The sequence below is a fragment of the Oncorhynchus mykiss genome, chromosome 16 (genome assembly GCF_013265735.2).
Source record: "Oncorhynchus mykiss isolate Arlee chromosome 16, USDA_OmykA_1.1, whole genome shotgun sequence".
In the NCBI taxonomy this organism is placed as follows: Eukaryota; Metazoa; Chordata; class Actinopteri; order Salmoniformes; family Salmonidae; genus Oncorhynchus; species Oncorhynchus mykiss.
Genome location: NC_048580.1, coordinates 20,169,344 through 20,185,787, shown reverse-complemented (window position 1 = coordinate 20,185,787; position 16,444 = coordinate 20,169,344).

Below are 16,444 nucleotides of genomic sequence, written 5' to 3'. Positions count from 1 at the left end.
GTGGATAGGCCAACAAAATACCAAATGTGGATAGGGTGAGGGCATAGATTGGATAGAGTAAAGGTTTTCAGTAAGTTCTGCACCTGAGGTTCACAGAGGGACCTGGGGTAGAAGGCACAGGTGTGTGCAGGAAAAGCCAACTACTGGTTATGAAGTGCACATTTTTTTTAAACATGATAATGTAAAATCAGGAAGAAAAACCCTATTTCTAATGCCATAGATATCTACTGTCCAGTAATGTATGGCGCTGTTCGTCCAAGGATGTGTCAGGCTCATAATTGATTGTTACAGTAATGTACAGTAAGTACAGTCGTGGTCAAAAGTTTTGAGAATGACACAAATCTTAATTTCCACCAAGTTTGCTGCTTCAGTGTCTTTAGTTATTTTTGTCAGATGTTACTATGGAATACTGAAGTATAATTACAAGCATTTCACAAGTGTCAAAGGCTTTTATTGACAATTACAGGAAGTTGCAAAGAGTCAATATTTGCAGTGTTGACCCTTCTTTTTCAAGACCTCTGCAATCCGCCCTGGCATGCTGTCAATTAACTTCTGGGCCACATCCTGACTGAAGGCAGCCCATTCTTGCATAATCAATGCTTGGAGTTTGTCAGAATTTGTGGGGTTTTGTTTGTCCACCCGCCTCTTGAGGATTGACCACAAGTTCTCAATGGAATTAATGTCTGGGGAGATTCCTGGCCATGGACCCAAAATATTGATGTTTTGTTCCCCGAGTCACTTAGTTATCACTTTTGCCTTATGGCAAGGTGCTCCATCATGCTGGAAAAGGCATTGTTCATCACCAAACTGTCCCTGGATGGTTGGGAGAAGTTGCTCTCGGAGGATGTGTTGGCACCATTCTTTATTCATGGCTGTGTTCTTAGGCAAAATTGTGAGTGAGCCTTGGCTGAGAAGCAACCCCACACATGAATGGGCTCAGGATGCTTTACTATTGACATGACATAGGACTGATGGTAGCGCTCACCTTGTCTTCTCCGGACAAGCTTTTTTCCGGATGCCCCAAACAATCGGAAAGGGGATTCATCAGAGAAAATGACTTTACCCCAGTCCTCAGCAGTCCAATCCCTGTACCTTTTTCAGAATATCAGTCTGTCCCTGATGTTTTTCCTAGAAAGAAGTGGCTTCTTTGCTGCCCTTCTTGACACCAGGCCATCCTCCATGCACTCACACCTGCCTGCTGCCATTCCTGAGCAAGCTCTGTACTTGTGATGCCCCGATCCCGCAGCTGAATCAACTTTAGGAGACGGTCCTGACGCTTGCTGAACTTTCTTGGGCGCCCTGAAGCCTTCTTCACAACAATTGAACCGCTCTCCTTGAAGTTCTTGATGAGCCGATAAATGGTTGATTTAGGTGCAATCTTACTGGCAGCAATATTCTTGCCTGTGAAGCCCTTTTTGTGCAAAGCAATGATGACGGCACATGTTTCCTTGGAGGTAACCATGGTTGACAGAGGAAGAACAATGATTCCAAGCACCACCCTCCTTTTGAAGCTTCCAGTCTGTTATTCGAACTCAATCAGCATGACAAAGTGATCTCTAGGCTTGTCCTCCTCAATACTCACACCTGTGTTAACGAGAGAATCACTGACATGATGTCAGCTGGTCCTTTTGTGGCAGGGCTGAAATGCAGTGGAAATGTTTTTTGGGGATTCAGTTAATTTGCATGGCAAAGAGGGACTTTGCAATTAATTGCAATTCATCTGATCACTCTTCATAACATTCTGGAGTATATGCAAATTGCCATCTTACAAACTGAGGCAGCAGACTTTGTGAAAATTAATATTTGTGTCATTCTCAACTTTTGGCCACGACTGTACATTAGTACATACCAATGCAACATCACTCCAACGGTCTCATTACTAGGGCCATGAGTTTTTCCTTGTCAGGTCTAGTGAGTCAAGAAAAACTCAGAGCCCTAAAACCCACCCATTCCAGAAAACCCAGATCAATTTGTATGTTTAACAGCAATCCAATTAAGGGGGTTACAAAAGGTCAGGAGGTATTAGAGGTGAGACAAAACCTCAGAGGGTGTTCAGTTTCCTGGGTCTTATTCACCGTCTATTGTGTCTTCAATGGCAGCCTCTCCCCTTTTAGTGTGCTATAGAGCTCACTGTGCCCTATCTGTTGGCACCTCCTCTTTCATTCCTCTTAAGGCCTAAACCTAATGGTGACATGAGGACTCACCCGAGGGCTCATTTTGGTAATGAGCACCACCCCACCGGTCCACCCCAATGTCTCCAATGTCTCCTGCTGCTCCTCCTCCTTTTGGGTTACAGGTAGAATCCTCTGTAGAAAGGGTTTCTACCTGCAACCAAAAATGGTTCTTCAAAGGGTTCTCCTATGGGGACAGCCAAAGAACCCCTTTGGAACCCTTTTTTCTAAGAGTGTATATGTCTACCAAAATGTACAATGGCATCTTGATATCCCCAACTACAACAGTGGGCCTGAACTAAACACACATATTACATAAACCATCACACTTCCCTCCAAAACACTCCTATTTTTTTTATAGCACTGTTATTTCCAAAGTGTAGGCTAGAAATCTTAGGAACCCAAAATGTACAGGTGCATAAGGAAACATGTCATTTTGCTGAACTAAATTAGCTGATCCTAATGTCTGCTGTCTCCAGAAGCACCCACTTGCTACCATATGAATGAAGTTCCCACTCTGCTTCTGTCGCCTTTTAGCTATTCTTGGGGGTGATGTCACTAACACTAACCCAGGGTCAGATTCACTGACCAAAGTAACGGACAGCATTTCAGAGGTTCCCCTAAGCGCCTCCCCACTATTACCGCATAGGCCTCCTGAATGAAAATGAGAACTCTGCACAGAAGTGATGGGAGTCTTTAATGATCTCAAAGTAGTTCAAATAGACTATGGTAATCACTTGTTAATGATGAGAATGGATTTATTCAGGGGATATTCTATGGATGTTCATTGTACTCCTCTAAACAGCTCCCATTAAAAGAGTATGGGGGAAGTATGTTAAATTAGTGACAAGGCGTATTCCTTTTCCTTTTTGTCTTATGCTCTTTTATGCATTATGTCAGTCTCCTTATGCTGTGACATCCACAAACAGAAGACAGTGAACTAATGACAGTTCTGCTGGTCCTGACTTGGAAGGTGAACCTATGGGTTTACCCTGGGTCATTGACATCTAGGTTAGATGTGTCTGTAGTGGCACACTAGCATATTCACAAAGCATTGACACGCACACCTTACAATTATTCGCAACTCACTGCAAACGCAATTCCTCGCTTCCATGTGCATCCTCGCCTATTCCCGGACCATCCTTTAAATCCGGCTTCCCTCCCGGGAACAATGGGGGACATATTTGTACTTTGGAGCTGGTGACTGGAGCCATTGAGCGGCCCCGCTCTGGGATCGGATGCAGTGAATTAATGTAAAGCCTCGGAGAGAAAAGGGCTGACACAACGGTCAGCTATGGCCCCTGCCCTGGTTTCAGCTAACTTCCACGCAAAGCATCTTCACCCAACCTGAACACTCCACTAGTCCCCTGGCCCCCTGCTGTGGGTCCATAGGATAAAGGTAAATGAAAAGATAAGTTGATATGAGTTTTTTGTAATCTAGAGGGTGTATAGAGATAATGTGATGTAATACTATGGTAAAATGACTGATTTAATAATATTGTACAAAGGAGGTCCATACAGGCCTGATGTTGGAGCGTTTTAGCAGTTTGCGAGTTAATGAGTAAAATAATGGATACATTTATTTTTGATAAAATGATACGCCTTGTATGTAGCATTGTTGCAACATTAGCATCTTAGAATTAGTTCTGTGAATGAGATCAATTCTAAATGTGACAAAATCATTTCATCCTTGTCTTTCGTTCAGTTTTGCAATGGGAGACGTATCTTGAAGAGGTAAGCTGTTCCTTCCCAGCCATTGTCAGTTGCTCTCTGGCTGTCCTGTGCCAAGGCTTGTTAGCCCAGCCTTATCAATGGCCCCTGTTCTCCTGTTCCAGAAACGCCCCGAGCAAGTGAGGCTTGTGGCACACCACCATATGCCTGAACAAAACGCCCATATGACTCACTGTTTAATTCATTTTTGTTAGGCAATGTGTCTGTTTTCTTGTTCAGCATATTACAATGTTCCTCAATGTCAAACCAGTACATAATAAAGAAAACAGTGCACGACGTCAACAGTCTAAACTCAGTTAGGTGTAATAAAATAGTTATCATTTCATCCTGTCTTGTATTAATCGTAATATAAATGTTATATTCCATCCTCTTGAGCTTCTCAATGACACTGCATCTATAAGGTTAATTAAATAAAAATGCCCTGTGCAATTACATTTGTAAATCTGATAATATCCACAGACTGTGTGTGTGTGTGTGTGTGTGTGTGTGTGTGTGTGTGTGTGTGTGTGTGTGTGTGTGTGCGTGCGCGTGTGTGTGTGGGGGGGGGGGGGGGGGGGGGGGGTGTAAGATAGATTAATAGAGTGAGAGAGAAAACAAGAGAGAGCTAGAAAGAGAAAGACAGTCAGAGAGAGAGAGAGGACTGGTTAGATGCTAACAGACAATAGTATGCAGGCTCTCCATGGTGCCAGTGTGAAACGGGGTCAGTTGATGAGTCGTTCCACCAACTAGGTAGGTGCCTTTTGAGTTGTGTAACTTGGTGAAAAAAACAGAGCTTTATTTCACTTAATTTTAACATTGCCATAAAAAGCACATGTTCAACTTAATAAAAAACATGTTTTCCCATCTCAAGAATTTAAATCACAAAATGACAATAATGTAACAGGGTTGACGACTTCATCTTAAATCAGCCATAAATCCCCTTGGGACAGGGGAAATGGAAGCTTGTTGTGTGTGACAGGGGGAATGGAAGCTTGTTGTGTGTGACAGGGGGAATGGAAGCTTGTTGTGTGGGACAGGGGGAATGGAAGCTTGTTGTGTGGGACAGGGGGAATGGAAGCTTGTTGTGTGGGACAGGGGGAATGGAAGCTTGTTGTGTGGGACAGGGGGAATGGAAGCTTGTTGTGTGGGACAGGGGGAATGGAAGCTTGTTGTGTGGGACAGGGGGAATGGAAGCTTGTTGTGTGTGACAGGGGGAATGGAAGCTTGTGGTGTGTGACAGGGAGGGGCAATTGAATGCAAGCTCCACTAAAACATTGTTAAAACATTTCTAGCCTGTCTATCTATGCGTTGATTTGTTATGCTAGACCCGCTCAGTTTTCCACCATAAAACACAGGACTAGCAGAACTGTCATTAGTTCACAGTCTTCTGTTTGTGGATGTCACATCATAAGGAAACTGACATAATGCATAAAAGAGCATAAGACAAGAAAATGGCAAAAAAAAGAGTAGGACCAGCTCACCTGCGTTTACACTGTGATTTGACAATTAGATGTTCAATGTTTATTTTGAAATTACTTTTAAAAAGGAACACTTCACCATTTAAAACAAGTGTTCAGTTCACGTAGTAGAAGAGACCTTAAAATGAAGGGCAGGTTCTTTTTTTCTACTTTAAAATGAATCACTAATCACATTAAATAAATAATCATCTTCAGAAATGACTTTGTCAAAGCAACAAAATAACTAGGGCTTTGCAATGATAGTGAAACTTTAAGAAATGTTGGTTAAGTGTGTGAAAAACACCACAGAGGCTGCACAGCAAGTCTAGCACTTTAGCAAGTCTTGATTCATACTCAAAATCACTTCATTTCATATAACAGACTTTTAAAATGCAATATTTGTACACAAGTTCTACTTCAAATATCAAATGGATGCAAAAGGCACTCATTTTGTGGAACGACCCTATTGGTCAAATTAGGCCTGTACTCTGCACTGGGCTAGGCTGTGTGGAATCGACAGATGGAGGAAAGGTTCCCAGAGAGCTCAGACCTGCCACAAATAGCTCCAAACACACTCGCAAGCACACACACACACACACACACACACACACAATACTACCTAAGCGGAAGACAACAGGTACTCTATAACTGCCATTCCTGTCACAATCACAAACTCAGCATGTTATCTGACTATCACTGCTTCCATTGACTAGACTATTAATAAAACATTCAATCAGAATCAGATAACTTCCTGAAGGGAATACAACAAAACAGGATCAATGAGTTAACCAGATAACTTTAATAAATAGGCAGAAATAATGGCAGATCTGGTTCATTAAGAAAGCTAAACTTAGATTATCCTTTTTTGGGGTCAATTAGAACATGCCCATTTTAAGCTTATCTTTAAAAAAAAAAGGTTATTTAAGAATATTTAGTTAACTGGTAATATATAGCTCCTTGATCCTTCTTTGTAGTATACCTCTCTGTACTCAGACAGACCTGGCCTGGTTTTGCCTGGCTTTTCCTGATTTCCTGAGGCTGGCGCTGCGACAGTTCCCCTTCCTGAGCTCAGTGCTGGGGGCTCCATAGGAGCTGTCCAATCATATCGCAGTTAAGGCATCAAGGTCAGGGCAGAGAGACAGGAGGAACACAGAACTCTGGCGGCCTCACGACACTCCAACTCGCTCCCCTGTCCTGGTTATAACAGGATATGATGTGGGCTGATATGATGAAATCCTACGGTTTTATGTTTGTTTACAATTTCCATTGAGAAAGTAGATCAATTCATTCTCAACATGTTTAGCTGAAACAGCTATTTATATACTGTACATTGTCACACCTTCACTCCTCAGTCGTAGTTAGAGACAGTTATAGAATAATGATATAGCACTTGGACATCGGAAGAGGTGGGGAACAGGTGGTTGTGTAAAAAAACATGAGCATGTTTTTGATGAATTGTGCTCTAAAAATAGCAGGCAGAAACGCCTAAAGGGAGTCAGTAGAGAGAGAGCAAATGGATGCCATGAGTGACAACATCTGTTATAATGAACAGGAGAAGCTACCAAGCCCCAGAGGGGAAATAAGGTCAACAGGTACTGTATTTATACTGTCTGGTTATACTGTTACTGTACATGACACTGTCATGATTATGTATTGAGGTAAATGTGCTTACATACAGTAAGTAAGGGCTGCCTGCCTTTTAGACTACTTTAGCTAACATCATGTTTCAAGCAGACCACCATAGTCCCTGTTCCCTGTAGCACTCACGTCGGTAGTTATGAAGTGCTTTGAAAGGTTGGTCATGGCTCACATCAACACCATCATCCCGGAAACCCGAGACCCACTCTAATTTGCATACCGCCCTAACAGATCCACAGATGACACAAACTTAATCGCACTCCACACTGCCCTTTCCCAACTGGACGAAATGAACACCTATGTGAGAATGCTGTTCATTGACAACAGCTCAGCATTCAACACCATAGTGCCCACAAAGTTCATCACTAAGCTAAGGACCCTGAGACTAAACACTTCCCTCTGCAACTAGATCCTGGACTTCCTGCTGGGCTGCCCCAGGTGGTAAGGGTAGGCAACAACACATCTGCCTGCTGATCCTCAAAACAGGTGCCCCCCAGGGGTGCGTGCTTAATCCCCTCCTGTACTCCCTGTTCACCCACGACTGCGTGGCCAACTACAACTCCAACACCATCAAGTTTTCTTACGACACAACGGTGGTTGGAAAAATCACAGACAGCGATGAGACAGCCTATAGGGAGGAGGTCAGAGACATGGCAGTGTAGTGCCAGGACAACAACTTCTCCCTCAATGTGAGCAAGACAAAGGAGATGATCGGGGACTTCAGGAAAAGGAGGGCCAAACACGCCCCCATTCGCATCGACAGGGCTATAGTGGAGCGGGTCAAGAGTTTCAAGTTCCTTGGTGTTCACATCACTAACAAACTATCATGGTCCAAACACACCAAGAAAGTCGTGAAGAGGGCACGACAACGCCTTTTCCCCTCAGGAGACTGAAAATATTTGGCATGGGTCCCTAGATTCTCAAGAAGTTCTACAGCTGCACCAGAGAGCATCCTGACCAGTTGCATCACCGCCTGGTATGGCAACTGCTCGGCATCCATCCATAATGCGCTACAGAGGGTAGTGCGTACAGCCTACTACATCACTGGGGCCAAGCTTCCTCCCATCCAGGACCCATATATTAGGCGGTGTCAGAGGAATGCCCAAACAATTCTCAAAGACTCCAGTCACCCAAGTCATAGACTGTTCTCTCTGCTACCGCATGTCAAGTGGTACCGGAGCACCAAGTCTAGGTCCAAAAGGCTCCTTAACAGCTTCTACCCCCAAACCATAAGACTGCTGAACAATTAATCAAATGGCCAATGGAAAACGTGATTGCTGACAAGCAAAACATTTTGGGACTATATCAACAATGGACTAATGAAACAAATATCAAAAGATTGTTTTTGGGTGGAGTTTGTCTTTAACATGGCGGGTTAGCTAGTTAGCTTTGTGGCAGAACAGATTGCAAATATTCTAATGTTATCTACATAAAACAATTTTGGCATTGTTTCTGTCTTTTGTCATTGATATTCAGTGTCTAACAACATTGTCCTTTCAAGTATTGATATTTAATTTTAAAGGGATACAGCCAGTATCTATAATGATGCAGTCTAATATGCTAATTAGCTAGCCCGCCATGTTAAGTCTATGAGTATACTAATTATGCTAACGCTGACTTCCGAGTGCTTAAACTAAGTGAAAACACATGTTTACATTTTAAACATAATGTAACATACCTTTCAAATTCTGCGCACTTTATTTAATAATTTATTGAATATTCAACGATGGTTTTGCTTGTTTGACAATGGGCCGGAAGTAGAAAAACAATCATGCTTGATCACGAACTCTGTCAAGTGGGCGCGGCTACATAAAGAAGGATTACAGTATCAGGAGGATTTAAAGCGACGCGACCAAATTCACATATAAATGTGAGTTATAGATCTGTCATTCTCATGCAAGCAAGTCTAAGAAGCAGTAGATATGTTCTATGTGTGGTATTTCTATGCTTCACATTCTTAAGTTTTGTTTTTGCATCTTTTACTTTCGGCTTTGTACACCATCTTCAAACTGCTGAAAATACAATATTTTGGGATATGGAAAATATATATTACAGCGGTTTAGATGTTGCAATGATTTTCTACACTATACTTGCTTGTTTTGTCAAATAAACTGAAATTAGATGAACTATTCAAATTTTTGCAACAGGAAATGGCGGAGCAATGCACTTTTAAGAGGAGGATGAAGAAAGTGCATCATTTCAGCCAGCCAGGGCTAGAGGTCAGGGTAAGGAAAGTAGGGGCACCAGGGTGTAAGGGTAATAGAGGGGAAACAGGATCCTGAGCCGATTATTTTTCACACCCCTGGGGGTGGCTGGCAATAGACAGACAGGCGGGAGCTTTTCTCGGGATCCTGGCTGTCAGTATCGGGCCCCTGGGGGCCAGAATGAAAACCCTAGACCCAGCCGAGGCCCCCAAAGACCTGCCAATCCGAGCCTATCACACTCCATTAGGTAATTAGAGGTTCTGAATACATGTGGAGGAAAAAGGCACAGGGTTAGATGGAACGTTATCAAAATGCTGTTGTAATGTTACCTGTCCACTACCACTATAAGGGCTGATATTGTACTGTAGATAATGTTGCTAGTAAGACGCCTTTATGTGATGTGGCTACAGGGTTAGATAAAAGGTCAGCAGAATGCTACTGTAATTTTACATGAATGTTATTGCAATTGAAGGAGCAATCTGCAGTTGCTACCTCAATTTTTTTAAACTTATAATTGAATGATATGCACCCATTGATTCTTGAAGAATATAATGTATAAATGCCTCATGAGCTTAGCTCACCTGTCGTATCCCATCAGAACCCAAAGTATAAGCTTGTTTAACTCCAATGTCAGTAAACAAAGTAAATGTAAACAAACACTGTATAGCCTCAAAACATGGTTAAAACTAGAATCAGTCCTTGCATCCATATTGCTGTCTATACATTTGCGATTGGTTACATTTTTCCAGCCCCACCCCTCAGCTTTTTACCAAAACAGTGGGGGAGTAAAAACTTTGTTATTGTTTCAATTGCAGATTGACCCTTTACAGCTGAAATTATACAGTGCTGCTATACTGGGACAAGTTCATATCCTTAAAATAAACCACAAACGCTATACAAATGTATACTGTAGTTTAAGAACTAATACAGAGTTTAAAGTGGGGGTCAAGAAATAATTCAAATTGAGCATTCAGTTGTTGTTGGGCACTCTGTTTGAATGTAGAAAAGTTTGAATGTTGAAAAAGGCCTGCAGTCGGCAGCCTACCGTCCCTCACAACCCCCCGGCCTCCGTGTCATTGTGGGCTGCGAGGCTGCGATACAGAGCCAAGTGCTTGGACATCGCTGGAGCGTGAAAGCTCCCGTTCATCCTGTTTAATAGAGTGTACTCAGACCCTGCATTGATCCAACAGCAATCCACCAGTTGACCACCCAGTCATAATGAGCCACAAATAGAGTCTCGCTTGCATAACTGCGTGTGACAATAGGGTTGCCTTTCTGCCCCAATGGACAGTAAATTATTACAATTCCCCGTCACTGATCGCTCAAACTGTCCGGAACATAGGAATGGGCGAGAGTTAAGAGCCGAGCCACGTTTCTCATCATAGGAGCACGCAAGGCTTTTTCCCACCCCAGCAACTTCCTAAATAACTTATCTCGCTTCGCTAGCTCAGTCGCCATAGAATTAACATTAGCATTAACGAGGATATAGATACGTAGTGAATAGTAGTGACATTGTTATGTAACACAGGCTCCTAGAAGTCGGAAAGAGACAATAACTATGCTAATGCTAAATGCTACGATAACAAAACTTTCAGGCTATTTATTCTATTAACTATGCTAATGCTAAATGCTACGATAACAACACTTTCAGTTGGTTGTATACAGTATGCGAGGTACACCTAATTGTGTGCAGTAGGGACACCAGAATACGTGTGGTGAGGCGGCATTGGCAGCGCCACACCCCTTTTTATTTAGTTTAATGAAATAAATTGACGCAAACTGATAAAAACAGGGGCAAAGTGCTGTTTTTTTTAGACCGATGTGCTTCATGACTTGTCAACTCGCGCACAATTTCTCTGTCCTTCACATTGAGTGCTGCTGCGGGCTCTTTGCATGTCTTGACCGATCAGATCAGAACAAGACTATTTTTTAGTCTGATCAACTGCAGGCTACTAACAGCAGCTGCATAGTCTAGCCCAGCGTTTCCCAAACCCGGTCCTGGCCCCCCTGGGTGCACGTTTTGGTTTTTGGCCTAGCACTACACAGCTGATTCAAATATTCAAAGCTTGATGATTAGTTATTTATTTGTAGTGCTAAGGTAAAAAAAAAAAAAAAAAAACGTGCACCCAGGGGGGGCCCCAGGATCGAATTAGGGAAACCCTGGTCTAGCCTACTATGCACCCTGTCGCTCTGGCCAGGGTAAATGAAGCCGTAACGTTGTGTATTTATAGCCCATTTGTTTGTGATTAAATGTGAATGGGATAAAATGTGGTTTATAGTCAAACGTGGGCTGACTAGGCTAACTAGACTTTTTCAATCCAAAATGATTATTTGGATTTCATCAATAAACTCAATAGCTAATAAATAAATACAAATTAGTCCTATGGTTGCATAGGGAAGGACTACATGATGCAAACCCTGTGAGTTTTATTGTCCAATCATGTTGCTTTCTCTGTATCTGTGTATAGTATAGAACCCCCCCCCCCCCCCCCCCCCCCCCAGTGCAAGGTTGCTGCAGTTTCACAGGGTCTTTTCATCCTCCCCAAAGCCAGGACTTTTTCCAGGAGTTTGTTAAAACCATGTGACCTGATTAGAAAAGCTCAGGTCCCATCATAGCACATATTAAAATGTTTTACAACATCACACCTTTGGTGTGCAGAACAGGTAACCTTCGGCTGTATCTAATTGAGCATTTCCTGTTACAACTTGACAAAGCTAGTTTCTCGAGCGATGTCTTGAGGTCATTTTATGAAAAGTGGCTAATCCATCACCAAAGGGCTATTTTCTTCTCCATCTATCCTCATTGATCTTCTCAAAATATAAGCAACTAAATGAACCATTATTGTTGTGATAATGGTTTCACCCTGGTCTCATACTCCCTTAAGGCTTAATTCTACCAAGTCAATGACATGGCTTCCAATAAATTCAATAATATTATGTTTTCTAGCATATTGTGTGGAAACGAATATGAAACGAATATGCACTGTATGACCAAGGCTTCTTAATGCAGGGCTCCCTTGGAAAGAGGCCTTGGTCTCAATGGGACTCCCTGCTAAAATGATGGTTAAATAAGAATGGGTATTTTCATATCATTAAAGACAGCTTTAGTGTCTTTTCATCTAATAAACCAATTTCACAGTCCTTTCTTCAATTACAAGCTTTAGCCAATGCACCAAGTATACACATTTTTCAGATGTGAGGAATTCACAATCTCAAGTTAAGACACTGCTTGGAAATAGTGCATAAATCGGTGAGACAGAGACTTTTTCGACGAACAGTGGAAGGGCTAAACGATAATATACAGTAACGACAGTTATTTTTATCACTGAACATTGAACACTTTTACTGTAGTAGTTATCTATGAGTGCTGCTGAAAAATGATCAAATTTACTACACCAGCATCCACTCAACCAAACCAGATGCTCAATTTCCTTCAAACCTAATCTAATGGGAACATTCTCTGCTATAAATGAACTTTGTTTGCATTGAGAAATCATTTTTCAGCTCTTACGTACAGCAACTGTGGTACGTTAAGAGCCGTCATGTAAATTCAAATGCCATAACAGAGACACAATTCGTTGGATGGAAGATTTTTACCGTGGCTGCAGTGTTAGTCTTGGACAGGACTCAGATCAGTGCTTATGGAGTTGACAAAGCAAGATAATATGTGTTTGTCCGTCTCCAGATCTCAATCTATTTGAACACTTGGGAGATTCTAGAGTAGCGCCTGAGACAGCGTTTTCCAACACCATCAACAAAACACCATATGATTGAATTCCTTGTTGAAGAATCCCTCCATTAGCGTTCCAGACACTTGTAGAAGCTAGGTCAAGGCTCATTGACTCTGTTCTAACGGCTCGTGGTGTCCCAACACCCTATTAAGACACTTTATGTTGGGATTTCCTTTTCTTGGTCAGTTACCTGTAATTTGCGTAAGAGGTCATTGAAAATTCAATGGACGTGTCAGTGAAGGTCGAGCAGAGTGCGAAGGCTAGTTACAGCAGATAAATGAAACCTTCATCATTATCCTCTTTCTGGACACAGCATAGAGCAGAGAGAGAGAGAGAGAGAGAGAGAGAGAGAGGTCAGGAAGAGGGAATGATGCAATAGCATTAACCGTCTATAGCCTGACATGATACAAACATGCATGGCTCATTGCACAGTAATACAACACAGTACAATACTGTACACTGTACACAGGGTTGATCTCGGCACTTGTCATCAAAACTCCAAAGCTGGGTAAGTTCATTTGGTAAATAGTTTCTCTCAGCAGTACATCTCAGGTATATCATGGCAGTGTCGTGCATGATAACAACGGTGATATCACATCACTAATCATGTTTAATTCACACAGCCATAATACGAAGGAAATGGCTGAAATGAAGGGAGCAGGAATGAAATGGCCCCCCAAGCCTGAAATAGCGCTGTCAGCCGGAAGGCACGGAGAGTAATGTAATTGGGGTGCTTAGTGACAGCCAGAGCAGGGGAGGGAAGGAGGGGGGACAGTTCAGCGCTGTCCTGGGCTTTTACACAATAGAGCTATATCCGGTGTGGGACGAGGACATGATCTGTTCTTTTGCCTTTGCTTTCGTCACTGGTAGCAGGCTACGCAGCTCAGTTGAAAGGTAAAGTAACGAGAGAGGGGACGATACAGTATTAGTGTATAGTCATCCACATTTTCAGACTGAGGATACCCCACTGGCGGACTAAACATTAGGCAGAAGATGCAATTGCCTCAGGCCTCACATCATCAAGGGGCCTCACGAGCAGGGGAAAAAAGTGTTTAAAAAAAATTATCCACTTGAGGCCCCTTCATGCTCCACTCAAGGCATATTAATGGAAGTGAATAGGGCATTTTCACGGAAAAAAAGTATACAGGTAATTCCACGGGAATTATATAAAATAACAATTATAATTTTTATATCTACAGGGGTCCTAACATGAAAAATAAAACTGCTTAAAACAATTCCAGATTTGAACTTTGTAGAAACCCAGCCCCGGGCCCTTAGACTCTAGGTCACTTGTCAAACTCATTCCAAGGAGGGCCGAGTGTCTGAGGGTTTTCGCTCCACCCTTGTACTTGATATATTAATTAAGGTCACTAATTAGTAAGGTTACCCTTACCTGGTTGTCTAGATCTTAATTTAAAGACCAAAAACCCACAGCGGAATGAGAAACCAAAAACCCACAGCGGAATGAGCATTTCTTTAGCAAAAAGATTGGCGCTGCTGACAATACTGCCCTCATCATTGAGGCAGAGGACATGTACATGTATATGTAGCCCATGTATCTGATGCGCTCTAGCCAACATGAGTATGGCATGTCCTACTCTTTTTGGCCAAATAGCATCAGATACATGGGCGACATATAGTAAGACAGAGGGGCGCCGTTTCGCTCGCTAGGATCCTTTCTTCGTTGAGAGTTTCAGCCACTTGTAAATTGAAGGAAAGTTGGCGCACAGTGCACTGTTCGGATGCTGGAATGATTTTGGATGAACTTGCGAAGGTAACCTACTTTTTGAAGTGATTTGTATGACAATCAGATTAAAACATCATGGCTGGTTGTGTTCGTGGCAAAAGAAAAGATAATACCTTTTTACAGTAAAATGACATGTCTTTACTGTAAATCACATTAAAAAAACTGGGTGGTTAAAGAGTTTTGATGGATACACCCACATTAAAAAATACTACTGTTTACTATCGAATACTGTAGTTAAATGTAGAATATAATACTCCACATTGTAGTATCACTTGATCATGTGTAGTACTTACTATAAAATGTTGTAGTATACTGTAGAATACTATACTACACATTGTAATATCCCTCGATTGTGTAGTGCTTAATATAACATTTTGTAGTATACGGTAGAATGCTATACTACACACAGTACTATCCCTCAATCATGTGTAGTAAAGGGAAAGGGGATACCTAGTCAGTTGTACAACTGAATGCATTCAACTGAAATGTGTCAACCGCATTTAACCTAACCCCTCTGAATCAGAGGTGCGGAGGGCTTGGAGGGCTGCCTCAATCTACATCCATGTCTTCGGCGCCCGGGGAACAGTTGGTTAACTGCCTTACTCAGGGGAAGAATGACAGATTTATACCTTGTCAGCTCGGGGATTCAATCCAGCAACCTTTCGGTTACTTACTATAAAATTGCATAGTACATTGTAGAATCTGCTACACACGCTACACACTGACAAAGTGTGTAATAAATCAATAACCCTTAGTAGAATGATAACGTTTGTATCCTAAATGGCACCCTGTTATATAATGCACTACTTTTGGCAAGAGTCCTATGGACCCTGGTCAAAACCACTTAGTTATAATAATATACAGAACATGGTCCTTTGTAGCTCAGTCAGTAGAGCATGGTGCTTGTAATGCTAGGGAAGTGATTGTAAGTTGCTTTGGATAAAATGTTCTGCTAAATGGCATATATTATTATTAAAATTACTAGACTATAAATGGATTGGGGTTCCTTTTGGGACACAGACAGACATGTCTTTGGGCGTCGTGGTCATTGGGAAAGGGATGACATGACACAATCCCTATTATAATTATCAAACGCTAGTGTCGCGTTGCCATACCTCCAGCCTGGTTCTTGACGACGCTAATCAAACACTTATTCATAGGAGCCTGGTGATTAATGCAAATTAGACCTCGCTGCTGAGTACAGCTGGCTGGCAGGAGTGGGTATCTATTGCTCTCCCTCTCCTCCCTCGTGTTCTCCCTCTCTCATAGTCTCTCGCTTGTCTCTTGTGCTCGTTCTCGCCTCTTTTTTCTCTCTCTCTCCATCTCTCTCTTCTCTGGTCCCCTCTCTATCTCACTCTCTCTTCTCTTGACCTCTCTCTCATGATGAGTCATGGCCAGAGTGGGTCTCTGTTTGGATGAGTGAGGGGCGGTTGGAGGGCTCTCCTCTCTTTCACTATGGCGGTAGTCGCCCGTGTAGCACCAGGCAAAACAACATGGCTCGTCATGCTGTATGTACGGTCCCTGTATCCACGGAAGCCCTATATCTCACTCACACCTCTCCCTAGGAGACCGAACCCTCTCGCGCAAGTGATGTGTGAAGAATTGCTATGCAGTACATACACTACCACCTGTCGTTCATTGGTGTTGTTCTCGTGCTCTTTACTCACACTCCATAGTGAGGCACTGCAGCAACAGTGCAGTGGAGTCGAATGCAGTGGCACGTTGAAGAAACCGGTGTCCTCTAGACCTCCAGCTAATTGACAGCATTCATCCTCATCTCAATGCA